Source organism: Loxodonta africana, chromosome 23 (genome assembly GCF_030014295.1).
Source record: "Loxodonta africana isolate mLoxAfr1 chromosome 23, mLoxAfr1.hap2, whole genome shotgun sequence".
In the NCBI taxonomy this organism is placed as follows: domain Eukaryota; kingdom Metazoa; phylum Chordata; class Mammalia; order Proboscidea; family Elephantidae; genus Loxodonta; species Loxodonta africana.
In genome coordinates this window covers 77,000,303-77,016,758 of record NC_087364.1, presented here as the reverse complement: position 1 = coordinate 77,016,758, position 16,456 = coordinate 77,000,303, and positions in this window count along the sequence as shown.

Below are 16,456 nucleotides of genomic sequence, written 5' to 3'. Positions count from 1 at the left end.
CTCAAGAATAGATTTGACACGTTGAACACTAATGACTGAAGACAGGATGAGTTGTGGAATGATGTCAAGGACATCATACATGAAGAAAGCAAGAGGTCTTTAAAAAGACAGGGGAGAAAGAAAGGACCTAAATGGATGTCAGAAGAGACGCTGAAACTTGCTAAAGCAAAAGGAAAAAATGATAAAAGAGCTGAACAGATTTCAAAGGGTAGCTTGAGAAGACAAAGTAAAACACTATAACGACTGACGTGTGCAAAGAGCTGGAGATAGAAAACCAAAAGGGAAAAACATGCTCAGCATTTCTCAAGCTGAAAGAAGTAAAGAAAAAATTCAAGCCTCAAGTTGCAATATTGAAGGATTCTATGGGGAAAGTATTAAACAATGCAGGAAGCAGTAAAAGAAGATGGAAGGAATACACAGAGTTATCATACCAAAAAGAATTGGTCGACATTCAACCATTTCAGGAGGTAGCATATGATCAGGAACCGAAGGTACTGAAGGAAGAAGTCTAAGCTGCACTTAAGGCATTGGCAAAAAACAAGCCTCCAGGAATTGACAGAATATCAATTGAGATATTTTAACAAACAGACACAGCCCTGAAGTGTTCACTCATCTGTGCCAAAAAATTTAGAAGACAGCTTCCTGGCCAACTGACTGGAAGAGATCTGTATTTATGCCTATTCCCAAGAAAGGTGATCCAACAGAATGGGGAAATTATCGAACAATATCATTAATATCACACCCAAGCAAAATTTTGCTGAAGATCATTCAAAAGCCGCTGCAACAGTATATCAACAGGGACCTGCCAGAAATTCAACTCGGCTTCAGAAGAGGACGTGAAACAAGGGATATCATTGCTGATGTCAGATGAATCCTGGCTGAAAGCAGAGAATACCAGAAGGATGTTTACCTGTGTTTTGTTGACTATGCAAAGGCATTTGACTCTGCGGATCGTGACAAATTATGGATGACATTGTGAAGAATAGAAATTTCAGAATACTTAATTGTGCTCATGAGGAACCTGTATGTAGATCAAGAGGCAGTCGTCTGCATAGAACAAGGGGATATTGTGTGGTTTAAAGTCAGGAAAGGTGTGTGTCAAGGTTGTATTCTTTCACCATACTTATTCGATACGTATGCTGAACAAATAATGCAAGAAACTGGACTATATGAAGAAGAACGGGGCATCAGGATTGGAGGAAGACTCATTAGCAACCTGCGTTATGCAGATGACACAACCATGCTTGCTGAAAGTGAAGAAGACTTGAAGCACTTACTAATGAAGATCAAAGACCACAGCCTGCAGTATGGATTGCACCTCAACATAAAGAAAACAAAAATCCTCACAACTGGACCAATGAGCAACACCATGGTAAATGGAGAACAGACTGAAGTTGTCAAGGATTTCATTTTACTTGGATCCACAGTCAACATCCATGGAAGCAGCAGTCAAGAAATGAAAAGACGAATTGCATTGCGCAAATCTGCTGCAAAAGACTTCTTTCAAGCGTTGAAAAGCAAAGATGTCACCTTGAATACAAGGTGCACCTGACCCAAGTCAGGGTGTTTTCAGTCACCTCATATGCATGTGAAAGCTGGATGATGAGTAAAGAAGACAGAAGAAGAATTGTGGCCTTTGAATTGTGGTGTTGGTGAAGAATACCGAATATACCACGGACTGCCAAAAGAACGAACAAATCTGTCTTGGAAGAAGTACAACCAGAATGCTCCTTAGAAGCAAGAATGGTGAGACTAAGTCTCAGATACTTTGGACATGTTATCAGGAGGGATCAATCCCTGGAGAGGGACACCACCCTTGGTAAAGTAAAAAGGTCAGCGAAAACGAGGAAGACCCTCAACCAGATGGATTGACAGTGTCTGCAACAATGGATTCAAGCATAACAACAATTTCGAGGGTGGTGCAGGACAGGGCAGTGTTTCGTTCTGTTGTACATAGGGTCGCTGTGAGTTATAACCAACTCAACGGCATCTAACAACAATAAAGGTGGCCCAAAAGGTTGTTGCCGAACTACTAGCCTAAAGGTTGGTGGTTTGAATCCACCCAGAGGCAGACGGTCCTGGTGATCTGCTTCTGTAAGGTCATAGCCTTCAAGACCCTATGGAGTGCAATTTTACTCTGACAGAAGTAGGGAGTCAGTCAACTCAACAGCCACAGACAACAACTTGCATTTTATGATTTTCTACTGTCCTCTTGCATGTTGTGGCTCTGACAACAAGTAATTTCATACTTTGGCTGTTTTCTTCAGTGCTGACATTTCCCTGGAGCAGCCCTGCTCTACTATAAGCCATTATCCAGGACAAAAGCCATATTCAGTGACATACATATATATATACACATTTGGTAAATGTTCAATAAGAGGCTAACAAGTGTTAATTTCAAAGTTTGGTTAACATTTCAGAATGCAATGTAAACCCTAACATTAACCCAAACACAAGGTAATTAGCTCCCCTTTACCTTCGATCTGCTAAATCAATCTTGAAGAGTAGAAAACAAAATCCGAATCCATTCACACTTCACTGGTCCCACCTCAGAGGTTCTTTTACCCTCTTCTCTGCAGCCAGTATCTCCCACAAACACAGGGATTGTAACGTTCTTGCAACATTTCTGGGAAGGGGTGGAAGTTATATATTAACACCATGCATGATTATTAGGATAACTCCTGCAGAGCTTTCAAATGGATGCTGGTTAAGTCTCGCTAAGTGTATCAAAAGGCAAGCTCCGTAGCTGACTTGGGATTCACGTTCCGAAAAGGCACACAGTCAAAGACAAGCGTTTCTTTCTGGTTGGAAGCCTGCCACCTCTGGCTCTGAAGCCGCTGAGAAGCAGGATGACTCTGCAAGTCAGGACTGAACCACAGGGCTGCAAACCATTCTGTGCGCCCAAGTGTTTCCTTTCAGGCTGTGAAGGAGGGCGGTTTCAGCACTTCAGGGGACGGCAATGCTTTCCCCTTCCCAGATTAGGCTATTTCTTCTCACAAGCTGGGTAACGTCCAACAGCAAAACACATCATTTAACTTCGTTACATCTTGAAAAATACTGCAACAAAATCACATCAACGCTGTTGTCAGAGTTCCCAGGGCCCGGTCTTGGAAACACCATTCACGTCTTTGTGTATGTGTGTGTGTAAGAGTAATAATGTCTATAAGAGTAACAATGTGTAAGAGCAACAATGTAAGAGTAATAATATGTGGAAGAGTAATAATCTCTATAAGAGTAATAATGTGTAAGAGCAATAATATGTGAAAGAGTTAATAATGTCTATAAGAGTAACAATGTAAGAGTCATAATATGTGGAAGAGTAATAATCTCTATAAGAGTAATAATATGTGGAAGAGCAATAATGTCTATAAGAGTAACAATGTGTAAGAGTAACAATGTAAGAGTAATAATCTCTATAAGAGTAATAACGTGTAAGAGTAATGATATGTGGGAGAGTAATAATCTCTATAAGAGTAATAATGTGTAAAAGTAATAACGACTCCAGTTTGAACCTAATACTGTTATCCTTGTAATAACAATAACTGTTTAATGCTTAAAATAACAAGCATATCTTCACACTTCCTTGCTGCAAAAATATAGTGAAAATCCTGTCAGCCCAAAGGAATGTACCAAATGACAGAGTCAGCTGCCCGTCCTACACATGAAAACACACTCAAAGCCACCCACCTCAAATCACTGAAATGAATTAAGCCAACCGTTATATTTTTAACCCTGGAAAAATTCAGGGAAATGGCCTAATGTATAGTAACAATAGAAAGCTTTTATTTTACAATGAACAGGTTTTCTACACCAGAGTTTTATATAGCCACATCGCTCAGGCAGCAGTAATGCTATTGCCATGGATTTTCCAGAGAAACCGTTTACTTCACTGTTATTTATAACTTAGCTCAGCCTCTTCCTATTATTTATATTTAAATATAGAATGAAATATTTTCTCATTCTTCTTTCTCTGGATTTTTCTTTTCAACACCCACACAGCTGCATGAGTCATAAATGAGAGTATGCAGAGGAACGGTCCCCGTCTCATGGGAACACTGGCTGCTCGTGTGAATTTAGATATAATTGTCAAGGCAACTTCAAACTGCAAAAGAATAATGTCTGCATGAATTCCATTCAGAAAAGCCAGAAATTAAGAAGTTGACACATCGTCCTTATGTTTTAAGCTAACAAAAAGGATTTTATATACAAGCTCACCCTTTTCTGCATGCTCACATCCCCACCACCGGTTGCAGTCAAGCTGATTCCGCGGATTCCGCCTAGAGGCGACCCCATGTGTGTCAGGGTAGAACTGTGCTCCACAGGGTTTTTGCAAGTAGATTGCTGGGGCTTTCTTCAGAGGCGCCTCTCGGTAGACTGGAATCTACAACCTAAGGTTAGCAGTTGAACTCCATAACCCTTGTACCACCCAGGGACTCCTGCTATGTATAACTAGTGGGACGGAATGGTGGGAACCAGCTTCTGAACGGAGCTCTCTACTTCCTGGTTGTATAACCTGATCTTATGAGACATGTAACTCCCAGGGTCTGTAAAACAGATGTAATACTGTCTGACTTGCCTCCCCCACAAGCACGCTAATTTAGACAAATGCAATAAAATATATAAAAGTGTTTTATGAACTATAAACGACCATCATAAGTTTAGGATAGCTTATTACTGTTTCTCCAGCTGAATTAATAGTACAGGCAGAATAGTGACTCGGCAGTGGGATGAATTGACAGGCAGATTATGAATTTGCTGCTGCAATTGTATCTAACGCTAAACTTAGTCCCCAAGGATCTGATAATGAATTTGGTCCTATAACACAAAGAGACATAATTGATCACCGTAAGTCAAATCCAATTCAACCTAAATGATCCAATGATGAGTAAGTAACAAACGTCAGTACAGAGAGATTCACTGCTGCTTGTACTTGAACTCAGTTTACTTTACCAAGCATGATGTCCTTCTTCAGGGATTGGAGGAAAGCTCATTAACAGCCCGCATTATGCAGTTGACACAACCTTGCTTGCTGAAAATGAAGAGGACTTGAAGCACTTACTGATGAAGATCAAAGATCACAGCCTTCAGTATGGATTACACCTCAAACTAAAGAAAACAAAAATCCTCACAACTGGACCAACAAACATCATGATAAATGGAGAAAAGATTGACTTTTTCAAGGATTTCATTTTACTTGGATCCACAATCAACGCTCATGAAAGCAGCAGTCAGGAAATCGAACGACATATTGCATTGGGCAAATCTGCTGCAAAAGATGCCTTAAAGTGTTAAAAAGCCAAGGTGTCACTTTGAGGACTAAGGTGCACCTGACTGAAACCCACCAAACAAAACCAATTGTCATCAGCCAATTCCGACTCATAGTGACCCTATAGGACAGAGCAGAACTGCCCCATAGGGTTTCCGAAGCCGTTACCTTTATGGAAGCAGACTGCCACATCTTTCTTCTGCAGAGTGGCTGGTGAGTTCGAATCACTGACCTTTTGGTTAGCAGCCGAGTGCTTAACCACTGCACCACAAGTGCTCTGCACTTGACCCAATCATATCTTCAATGGCCTCATATGCATACAAAAGCTGGACAATGAATAAGGAAGACTGAAGAAGAATTGGTGCGTTTGAATTATGGTGTTGACGAAGAATATTGAATATACACCATGGACGCCAGAAGAACAAACAAATGTCTTGGAAGAAGCACAGCCAGAGTGCTCCTTAGAAGCAAGGATGGCAAGACTATGTCTCACATACTTTGGGCAGGTTATCAGGACAGACCTCAAAAAGAGGAGGACCCTCAAGGAGATGGACTGACACAGCGGCTGCAACAATGGGCTCAAGCACAACAACGATTGTGAGGATGGTGCAGGACTGGGCAGTGTTTTGCTCCATTGTACACAGGGTCGCTATGAGTAGGAACCTACTCGACAGCACCTAACAACAACAGCATCTCTGTGAAAGAAAGGCCAGGCGATCTGCTGCCCTAAAGATTACAGCCAAGAAAACTCTGCGGAATAATTCTACTCTAAAACATTGGGGCGCTATGAGTCGAGGACTGACGTGAAGACAGCTAACAATAGTAGGGTTGCTGTGAGCCGGAATTGACTCAACAGCATCTAACAACAATATTATTGTATTTGGACAAAAATTTTCAGAGTATTTGAGTTGCATTTTTTGACTTATCAACTGAGGTAGGGTTTACCAAATGTCGAAGTAAAGGTGTGAAAAAAAAAAAACAAGTAAAACATGAAAAAAATTTCAGCACGTGATAACACACATGGTAAACATCCCAATGACATTAAAAGATAGTGAAACCTGTGAAACCCAGAACTCATCGGGACTGCCTTGTTATTCCGGGTCTTGAAAGTTTTCTGCCTTTAACAGGGTGCAGTCTTACCCCTTTTCTATTGCTCATTTTAGGGTAAAATATTGAGCTTTCCTTCTCTGACAAGTTTCCACTTTACACAGGTTCTGGCTTTCGCAGGTTTTACTGTATAATGAAAAGTTGGTCTCCTTCCCATGCCAGACTCCTAGCCATTCAGTTCCTCTCCCTGGTTCCCTACAAGAAGCTCCTCTTAGCGCTGTGGTGTATCTATGCTTAGGTGCCTCAGCATACGCAGCGTTCATGTGTGTGTTCCTTTAACACCAGCAGCACAGCACACGCTGCTGCACGTCTTTCTTTCTCTACTTAGCAGTCTCTTGGAGCTAGTTCCTCCCAATTCCTATAGAGTTTGCTCCATATTTTTAGTAGCTGGACAGTAATTTTCTCCATGTTTGGATGTACAGTAATTCACTTAACCAGTTCCCTATTTAAGAAAATATTTTACTGCTAACGACAAGGCTGAAATGAATATCCTTGCACATATATCTGCACGATATTTTAAAAGAAAAAATGAATTGCAATACAAATACAAGTAAAATAGAAAAGAGGGTTATCCATAAACTTTTTAAGTCTGGGAAAAAATCTCTAGATTATTTTTGGCCAAATGAGAAAAAAGGATTGAATGTCACAATTTCAGTAAACTTGACCTCATGCTGATTACCACTTGGATATCACATCTGACCACCCAAAAGCAAATTGTTCTACAGCCAAGCTGAAACTATACTCTAGTGTTTAAATTATAGGAAATGTCTCATAAAAAGTATCCAAACCAGTCATCTGCAACAAGCAGAGGGGACGCATGGAAGGAGATGGCAGTCAGCTTTGCTAAATGGAAAAAAAAAAAAAAAAGAAAGAAATTTTGTTCTCTGGGCATGATTTTGAAAGCTTTCTGAGACAAGTTTGAGGCCATAATGTGATCTCACAGTAACGTTCCCTGCACGCTGTTGTATCTGAGGTGGATCAAACACTTAGTGGGAAAATTGGGTCAAATCTGGCAACCCCAGTAAGACCTCTCGTGTCTGTTTATAGTAATCCCTGTTCCCACTCCCACCCTCAGGCAACCACTAATCTACTTTCTGTCTTTATAGGTTTGCCCTTTCTGGACATTTCCAACAAATGGAATCCTAAGATGTGTGGTCTGTTTCACTTAACGTAATGTCTTCCAGTTTCTTCCACGTGGCAGCATCTACCCGTATTTCTGTTTCTTTCAGTTGCTGAAGAGTGTTCCCTTGTGTGGATGTACACGTCTTGTTGATTCATGGGCCTCTCCCTGTCAAGGTGAGACCAGGCTTTGGTTCTGGAGGAATCTGGGCTTCATTCATGAAGAGAGCACTTCTCAACCCCTCTATTTTCAGGCCGTTCCATTTGCTAGTGGAAAGAAGTCATTAAGAAAACCTGGATTCAGTTTGGAGAAGCGAGTTCAGGATAATTTTTATTCTTTTTTTCCCCAAACTGCCTGTTCATTCACTGAAATCTTAATTAGGAATGTAAGTAAGGGAGAGGCCTTCCTCTAAAAAGACCCAGTAAAAATAAAGAAAAACATGAATTTCTAATATTTAAAAACTAAAGTTCTGTATCTATTATAAAGGCATCAACAGTTACCTGAACAATGTTGTCTTAGAACGTGACACCCAGTGTGATGGTTAAGGTTGTGTGTCAACGTGGCTGGGCCGTGATTCTCAGTGGTTTGGCAGTTATGTAATGATGTAATCACCTCTCTTGTGGATTTGAGTTGTGTTCCCCAAAAATATGTGTGTCATTTTGGCCAGGCCATGATTCCCAGTGTTGTGTGATTGTCCACCGTTTTGTCATCTGATGTGATTTTCCTGTGTTGTAAATCCTGTCTCTCCGTTGTAGATGAGATGGGATTAGCTGCAGTTATGTTAATGAGGCAGGACTCAATCTGTAAGATTAAATTTTGTCTTGAGCCAATCTTTTTTGGGATATAAAAGACAGAAGTGAGCAGAGACCATGGGGACCTCATACCACCAAGAAAGCAGCACTGGGAGCAGAGGTCATCCTTTGTACCTGGGGTTCCTCTGTAGAGAAGCTCCTCAGCCGGGGAAAGATTGATGACAAGGACCTTCTCCCCAGAGTTGACAGAGAGAGAGCCTTCCCCGAGAGCTGGTGCCCTGAATTTGGACCTCTAGCCGATTCTGAGAGAATAAATTTCTCTTGGTTAAAGTCATCCTCTTGGGTATTGCTATTTGTTTTTTAGTTAGATGACTAAGACAGCCTCTGTGATGAGACCTGATGTAATGTAATCACATCCAGGATGAGATCTGCTGTGGCAGCCAACCAGCTGAAAGGAAGTTTCCTTGGAGATATGGCCTGTATCCCATGTATATGGACTTTCTGGCAAAGCTTGCTGGCTTTTGCTCTACTCTAGATCCTGCATTTGGCTCATTATCATCTGAACTCTGGCTCTTGGGAGTTGAGCCAGCAGCCTGCCATCTTATCTGCTGATCTTGGGTTCATCAGCTCCTGCAGGTATGTGAGTCAGGAGAAGCCTCCAGCCTGACGCCCGATGGACTTGGGACTTGCCAGCCTCTACAAGTGTGTGAGCCATTTCCTTGATATAAATCCTTCTCTCTCTCTCCACACACACACACACACACGCGTGCGCGCGCGCACACACACACACACGCTTCATTGGTTTTGCTTCTCTAGAGAACCCAGTCTAAGACACTCGGCTAATTTAGAAACTGTTTGAATCCACCCTTATTCATCTCTTTCTGTACCTCACTTTATCAGTGCCCCACTTCTGTCTATGGTTTAACAAAGTAATCATCTTGAGAATAAAAAGAAAGCAGAGTGTTCACTTAGAAAAAGAACAGTGGTAAGGTTTGCACTTGCACATAAAATGTGGTCTCAGGTCTCAGTCTTCTATTTCATGGTCTGGCACTGAAGTTGGAGTTGAGAGGAAGTGGATTTCATTCCTGGCTTTGTCACTCAGTGACCTGGAGGAGCTGGCATACAGACTTTGCATCTTAGCTACCATCTTTGTGACGCAGGCATGGCAGGACAGCTTGGTGGGAGTGCTTGGCTTCCAGGAGAGCAGGCTGCAGCCTCCAAATGAGAGTCGGGGGGCTGCATTCCTCATCCTCATTCTCTCAGTCACTTTGGTGGTACCATGCTGACATACCAGTTTAGGGACAGAAGGGAGAGGGAACCATACTGTGTGCCCATAGGACCCAGACCTTCAAATCTAGAGATGTGCTAAGCCTTCAGAGCATTGTCATCACACCCAGATTTAATCCGAGCCTTTACCTGAAGACCCAAGGGAAGATCAGCTACAGACGTTCCGCCTCATCTATGGCTTCACGGAGTCAATTTCCCTAGCGTTTTCTGCATTGTTCACCTACTACTAGTCTTTGGAGTCCCTGGGTGGTGCAACATTAGCCTGCTCGGCTGCTAACAGAAGGGTTGAAGGTTCGAGTACACCCAGAGGCGTCTTGGAAGAAAAGCCTGGAGATGTACTTCCAAAAGCCAGCCACTGAAAACCCTATGGAGCACAGCTCTACACTGACACACATGGGGTGGCCTGACAGCTGGATTACCCAATAAGCAAGGTACTCATGGGCTAACTTGCGCTTGCTTGCTAATCTGTAGTTCACAATTCCATCTGTTTTTCGCCACACCAAGGATGTGGTGAAACCTATGTAAAACTGCATTACAGATTAGTAAGTAAGCACAAAGAAGCCTGTGCATACCTTGCTTACTGTAAGCCCGTGTGTACCTTGCTTACTGGTTAATCTGTCCCTGGGTGGCCATAAATCCGAATTGACTGGGAGGCAGCTGTTATTTATTTATTTAAACTAGTCTCTTGTTTGATGGATACATTGTTTCTCCAGTCTTTTGGGAAGACATATATGTGCCTAAAATTGAATTGTACTTATTTTTAGTCCACATAAGGCAGAAGGGTATCAAAACTGTTCGCTTTGCTAGTGGAGCGAAAAGTCCTGGGTTCTGTCACTGCAGCGTCTGAAGTTGGCCTCTTCATCTGGGAGACCTGCCACCAGAGTCTTTGGAATGGGCAGACATGCAGTGTGATGTAAAATGGATGTGAAAGGCTCTGAAATTTGTGATCACTGTAAAAATGTCAGCTCTTCTAGCTATTACTTGTCTTCTCTCTGTTGCTTTTATGGCTGTTGTCGCTCCAGAGGCTGCTGGGAGGGAATGGAGTTTTCTAAAGACGAATTGCACTTAACATCTGTCTTTCTCTCCGCAGCCAAACCAGTGCGATTTTATAACGATCCTAATTCCTTTCGTTGGCTTAATGGCTGCATTTCCTACCACGGATAGACAGTCTGGGGATGAATGTTTTTATGGATTTTCACCTTGGCCATATTTCCAAGTCATAATGCCTCTTGCACTTTGGTTAGAGATCTCTCAAGGCAGGTTTCAATGCTCTCCACTCGCTGGCCAATGTCCTGTTGGCAGGAGGGAGTGCTGAGAGCCAGCGTGACATAAACCGCTGCCTGGGGGTGAGAGCCCCACTCAGGCTGCATTCCTCCCCGGTCCAGTTCTGACCAGCTTCTCTTCGTCTGCTCACTTAAACAGTGTATTGTTTTCTTCTGATTTCAGAAGTAAGGGCTTGTAAATAATTCACAGAATCCAGAGATGTGTAATGTAGAAAGTCAAAGTTGCCCATCACTCCTGCCTCATAACTACTGTTAACAGTGTGTGGATTATTTCTCCAGAGTTTTTTCTCTGCATATACTAACATACTCAAGTACTTACAATTTATTTTTCAAAAGTAGAATTGACTTAGAGGTGCAGTTCTGCATCTTGATTTCTTACTTAACATTTAGGATGAGGCTGTTTCCTGTTTTTAAATTTCTCTCGTTCTTATTAAAAGCTGCACCGTATACTGTGGTATGGGAGTCCTGCGCATTAATTAAAATCTTATTTATTTTTATTGTGCTTTAAGTGAAAGTTTACGGTTCAAGTTAGTTCCTCATACAAAAACTTATACACACATTGTTAAGTGACCCTAGTTGCTCTCCCTTCAATGTGACAGCACACTCCTTTCCACCCTGTGTTTCCCGCATCCATTCAACCAGCTCCTGTCCCTTTCTGCCTTCTCATCTCGCCCCCAGACAGGAGCTTCCCATTTAGTCTCATGTATCTACTTGAGCTAAGAAGCACACTCCTCATGAGTGTCATTTTATGTCTTATAGTCCAGTCTAATCTTTGTGCGAAGAGTTGGCTTCAGGAACGGTTTCAGTTCCGGGCTAACAGAAAGTCCGGAGGCCATGTCTTTTGGGGTCCCTCCAGTCTCAGTCAGGCCATTAAGTCTGGTCTTTTCTTTAGAAACAGTATCCCCTTGTTCTGTTCAAATGACTGCCTCTTGGTCTATGTACAGGGCCCCCATAAGCACAATTAAGTGTTCTGGAATCCCCATCCTTCTCAATGTTCTCCATAATTTATGATCCACACAGTCAAATGCCTTTTCATAGTCAATAAAACACAGCTAAATATCCTCCTGGAATTCTCTGCTTTCAGCCAGGATCCATCTGACATGAGCAATGATATCCCTCATTCCACATCCTCTTCTGAATCTGGCTTGAATTTCTGGCGGTTCCCTGTCAGTGTACTGCAGCAACTGCTTTTGAATGACCTTCAGCAAAATTTTACTTGTGTGTGAAATGAATGATATTGTTGGATAATTTCCACATTCTGTTGGATCGTCTTTTTTTGGAATGGGCACAAATATTGGATCACTCCCAGCGGGTTGGCCAGGTGTCTGTCTTCCAAATTTCTTGGCATAGATGAGTGAGCACTTCCAGCGTGCATCCATTTGTTGAAACATCTCGACTGCTATTCTGTCAATTCCTGCAGCCTTGTTTTTCACCAATGCCTTCGTGCAGCTTGGACTTCTTCTTTTGGTATCATCAGTTCTTGATCATACCCTACCTCCTGAAATAGCTGAATGTCGACCAATTTTTTTTTGGAACAGTGCTTCTGTGTATTCCTTACATATTCTTTTGATGGTCCCTGAATTTTTCAATATTTTAGCCACAGAATCCTTTAATATTGCAACTCAAGGCTTGAATTTTTTCTTCACTTATTTCAGCTTGAGAAATGTTGAGCGCATTCTTCCCTTTTGGTTTTCTAACTCCAGTTTTTTGCACATTTCATTATACTTTGTCTTCTCAGGCTGCCCTTTGAAATCTTCTGTCCAGCTCTTTTACGTAATTATTTCTTTCTTTGCTTTAGCTACTCTGTGTTCAAGAGCAAGATTTAGAGTCTCTTCTGACTTCCGTTTTCTTTCCTCTTTTTAATGACCTCTTGCTTTCTTCATGTATGATGTCCTGGATATCATACCAAAACTTGTCTGGTCTTTGGTCATTAGCGTTCAATGCATCAAATCTCCTCCTGAGGTGGTCTGTAAATTCAGGTGGGAAATACTCAAGATTGTACTTCAGCTCTCGTGGACTTGTTCTAATTTTCTTCAGCTTCAACTTGAACATCCGTATGAGCAATTGCTGGCCTGTTCCACAGTCTGCCCCTGGCTTGTTCTGAGTGATGGTATTGAGCTTCTCCATTGTCTCTTTCCACGGATGTAGGGGATTTGATTCCTGCGTATCCCATCAGGTGAGGTCCATGTGTATAATCGCTGCTTACATTGTTGAAAAAAGGAATTTGTAATGAATAAGTTGCAGGTCTTGCAAAATTCTATCATGTGATTTCTGGTGTCTTTTCTATAACCAAGGCCATATTTTCCAACTACTGATCCTTCTTTGTTTCCAACTTTTCTATTCCAATCACTAGTAATTATCAATGCATCTTGATTACATATTTGCTCAATTTCAAACTGCAGACAAAACCAGTAGCACAAGTAACATGAGAAGAAAGACATAAATTGGAATTTATCAAAATTAAAAATATTTGTGCTTCAAAGGACACAGTCAAGAAAAAGAGCCCACAGAATAGTAGAAATTTTTGCAGTTCACGTATTTAATATTAGAATTGTATCTAGAATACGTAACGAAATCCTACAACTAGATAATAAAAAGACAGAAAAGTCGATTAAAAGATGGGCAAAAGATCTCTATAGACATTTCTCCAAAGAAGATATGCAAATGACCAATAAGAACACGAAAAGATGCTCCGAGTCATTAGCCATCAGGGAAATGCAAACCAAACCTACAATAAATAACAACTTCACATACACTTGTTTGTTGCCTAGAAGTCGATTCTGGCTCGTGGCGACCCTATGTGTGCAGAGTAGAGCGGCTCCATAGGGTTTTCAAGGTTGTGACCTTTCAAAAGCAGATTACCAGGCCTGGCTTCCGAGTGAGGTGTCTCTGGGTGGTTTTGAACCACCAACCTGTCGTTTAGCATTCCAGTGCTTAACGTTTGTGTCACTCAGGGAGTCCTTCAACCCACTAAACTCCATTGCCATTGAGTGGATTCTGTCTCATGGAGACCCTATAGGACAAAGTAAAACTGCCCCATAGGGCTTCCGAGGTTGTAATCTTTACGTGGAAGCAGACCCGCCACATCTTCCTCCTAAGGAGCGGCTGGTGTGTTGGAAGCCTGATCTTTCATTTGGTAGCTGAGTGCTTAAATGCTGTGTCACCAGGGCTCCTTTCACACCCACTAGGGTAACTATAATAATAAAAATTAAAAAAAAAAAGGATCATAACAAGTGTAGGTGAGGATGTGGAGAAATTGGAACCCTTAGACCCTGCTGGTAGGAATGTAAGTGGTACAGTCACTTTGGAAAACTGTCTGGAGTGGTTCTACTCCTAAAAAAAAAAGGTATATATAAAAAAAAAGGTATATACTCGAGAGGAAACAGGCATCCACATGAAAACCTAAACCGGAACGTTCATATCAGCATTACTCATAGTAGTCAAAGACTGGAAATGCCCACCAAAACGGATGAATAAGGTGTGGTACGCTCATGCAGTGGGATGTTATTCAGCAATAAAAAGGAATTAAGTTCTGATACGTGCTACAGCATGGATGAGCCTTGAACACATTATGTTAAGTGAAAGAAACCAATCACAAAAGATCACATATTGTTTGTTTCCATTTATATAAAATGTCTAGAATAGACAAATTTATGAAGTCAGAATGTAGATTAGGGTTGCCTGGGACTGGGGTAGTTGGGCATAAATAGGTACAAGTTTTCCTTTTGGGATGATGAAAATGTTTTAAAATTAATTGTGGCGATAGGTGTACAACTCTGTGAATACACTAAAAACCATTAAATTATACAACCTAAATGGATAAATTGGTATATGATTTATATCTCAATAAAGCTGTAATTAAACAAAAAGATTGCATTGACCATAATTTACTAAATCATTTCCCTAGTGCTAGGTATTTAGATTGCTTGTGATTTTTTTTATTATAAACAGCACCTGCAAAGAACATTTCTGTTTATAGATTTTTTTTCTTTTCTTGGGTTATTTTCTTTGGATAATTTTTCAGGAGTTGATTAGTGTGCTAATACATATGAAAACTCTTATGGTTTTCTATATGTGTTTGTTTTCCAGTGGACTTCTACAAATTAAAAACTACCACCAGCAATCTTTAAGGGTGCTAATTTCACTTCAAAGATGCCACTGTTGGCTCTTATAATATTAGAATTGCTTATTTAATATGCATACAATTATATTGTTTTCCATTTACTACGGCGAACTCCATATGGATCAAAACTCTAAATATAAAAACTGAAACCATGTAAATACTAGAAAAAAACATAGGCAAATTTCTTCATAATCTGGATATTTGGAAATCTTTCCTAAAGTAAAGCAGAAGAAAAACTAGATTGATGAAGTCAACTACGTTATGTTAAAAAAAAAAAAAAAAAAACTTTTGCATATCAAAAGGAAAACCAGTAGGAAGTCAAAAGACAGTTGGGAGAAACACATTACAATTCGTAGGTGACGGCTCAGCTCTTAAACATTGAGAAAACAGAAACACACATATAAAAATTCCTGATCGAAGGAGAGGCAAGAGATATGAACAGTTTACAGGAAAAATATACAATTTGACCTTAAACATATTAAAACATGACCAGCTTCACTCATAGTAAGAGAAAGGTGAACTTACAAAATGCCGAGAAACCAAAAAGTCAAAAACTTGACGACACACTCAGCAGGCAAGGTCGCAGGAAAACAGGCCTTCTCACGTATTGCTGGTGTGGGGAGTGGGGGGGCACTGTGTTATGGTCCCTGTGGAGGCGCATTGAGCAACATCCAGAAAACTACATACGAATTTACCACTGACAGTAATTCCACATCTAGGAGTTTGCTTTGAGCATGGAATGCTGCAAATATGGAACAACACTTAACACAAGGTAACTCACTGTGGCATTAAGGGTTACAGCAAAATATAGGGAATGACCTAAATACCCATCCGTAGGAGACTGGTTGAATTGACTGTGGTACAGCCACATAATGGAGTACAAATGAGGAAGATGCAGGTAGGTTCCTAACTGGTGTCTGTAAGCCCCTAAGCTGATGCAGGTAGGTCCCTAACCGATGCATGTAAGCCCCTAAGCTGATGGAGCTAGGTCCCTAACTGATGCATGTAAGCCCCTAAGCTGATGGAGGTAGGTCCCTAACTGATGCATGTAAGCCCCTCAGCTGATGGAGGTAGGTCCCTAACCGATGCATGTAAGCCCCTAAGCTGATGGAGGTAGGTCCCTAACCGATGCATGTAAGCCCCTAAGCTGATGGAGGTAGGTCCCTAACCGATGCATGTAAGCCCCTCAGCTGATGCAGGTGGGTCCCTAACTGATGCACCCTTACGCCTCAGGGCCTTTGTACGTGCCTGGTCCCATTTCCGGAATGCTCTTCCCCCAGGTATTGCCTGGGTCTCTCATGAAGCTCCTCCAAGTCTTATGTTTTCTCCAGCCTCGTTCAGCTGTGTGGGCAGGGGGTTGAGATTAACCATGGAATGTAAATTGCAAAAAGAGAAGTCAGGGGAAGAGGGGGCTGAGGGACAATGAAGGGATGTATGAATTTCAAGTTCAGTTGGGGTGCAGGAAAAGTGAGGTGGAAAAACGGGGAGTGGTGTTGGAGAATAGGATGCTTGAAATGA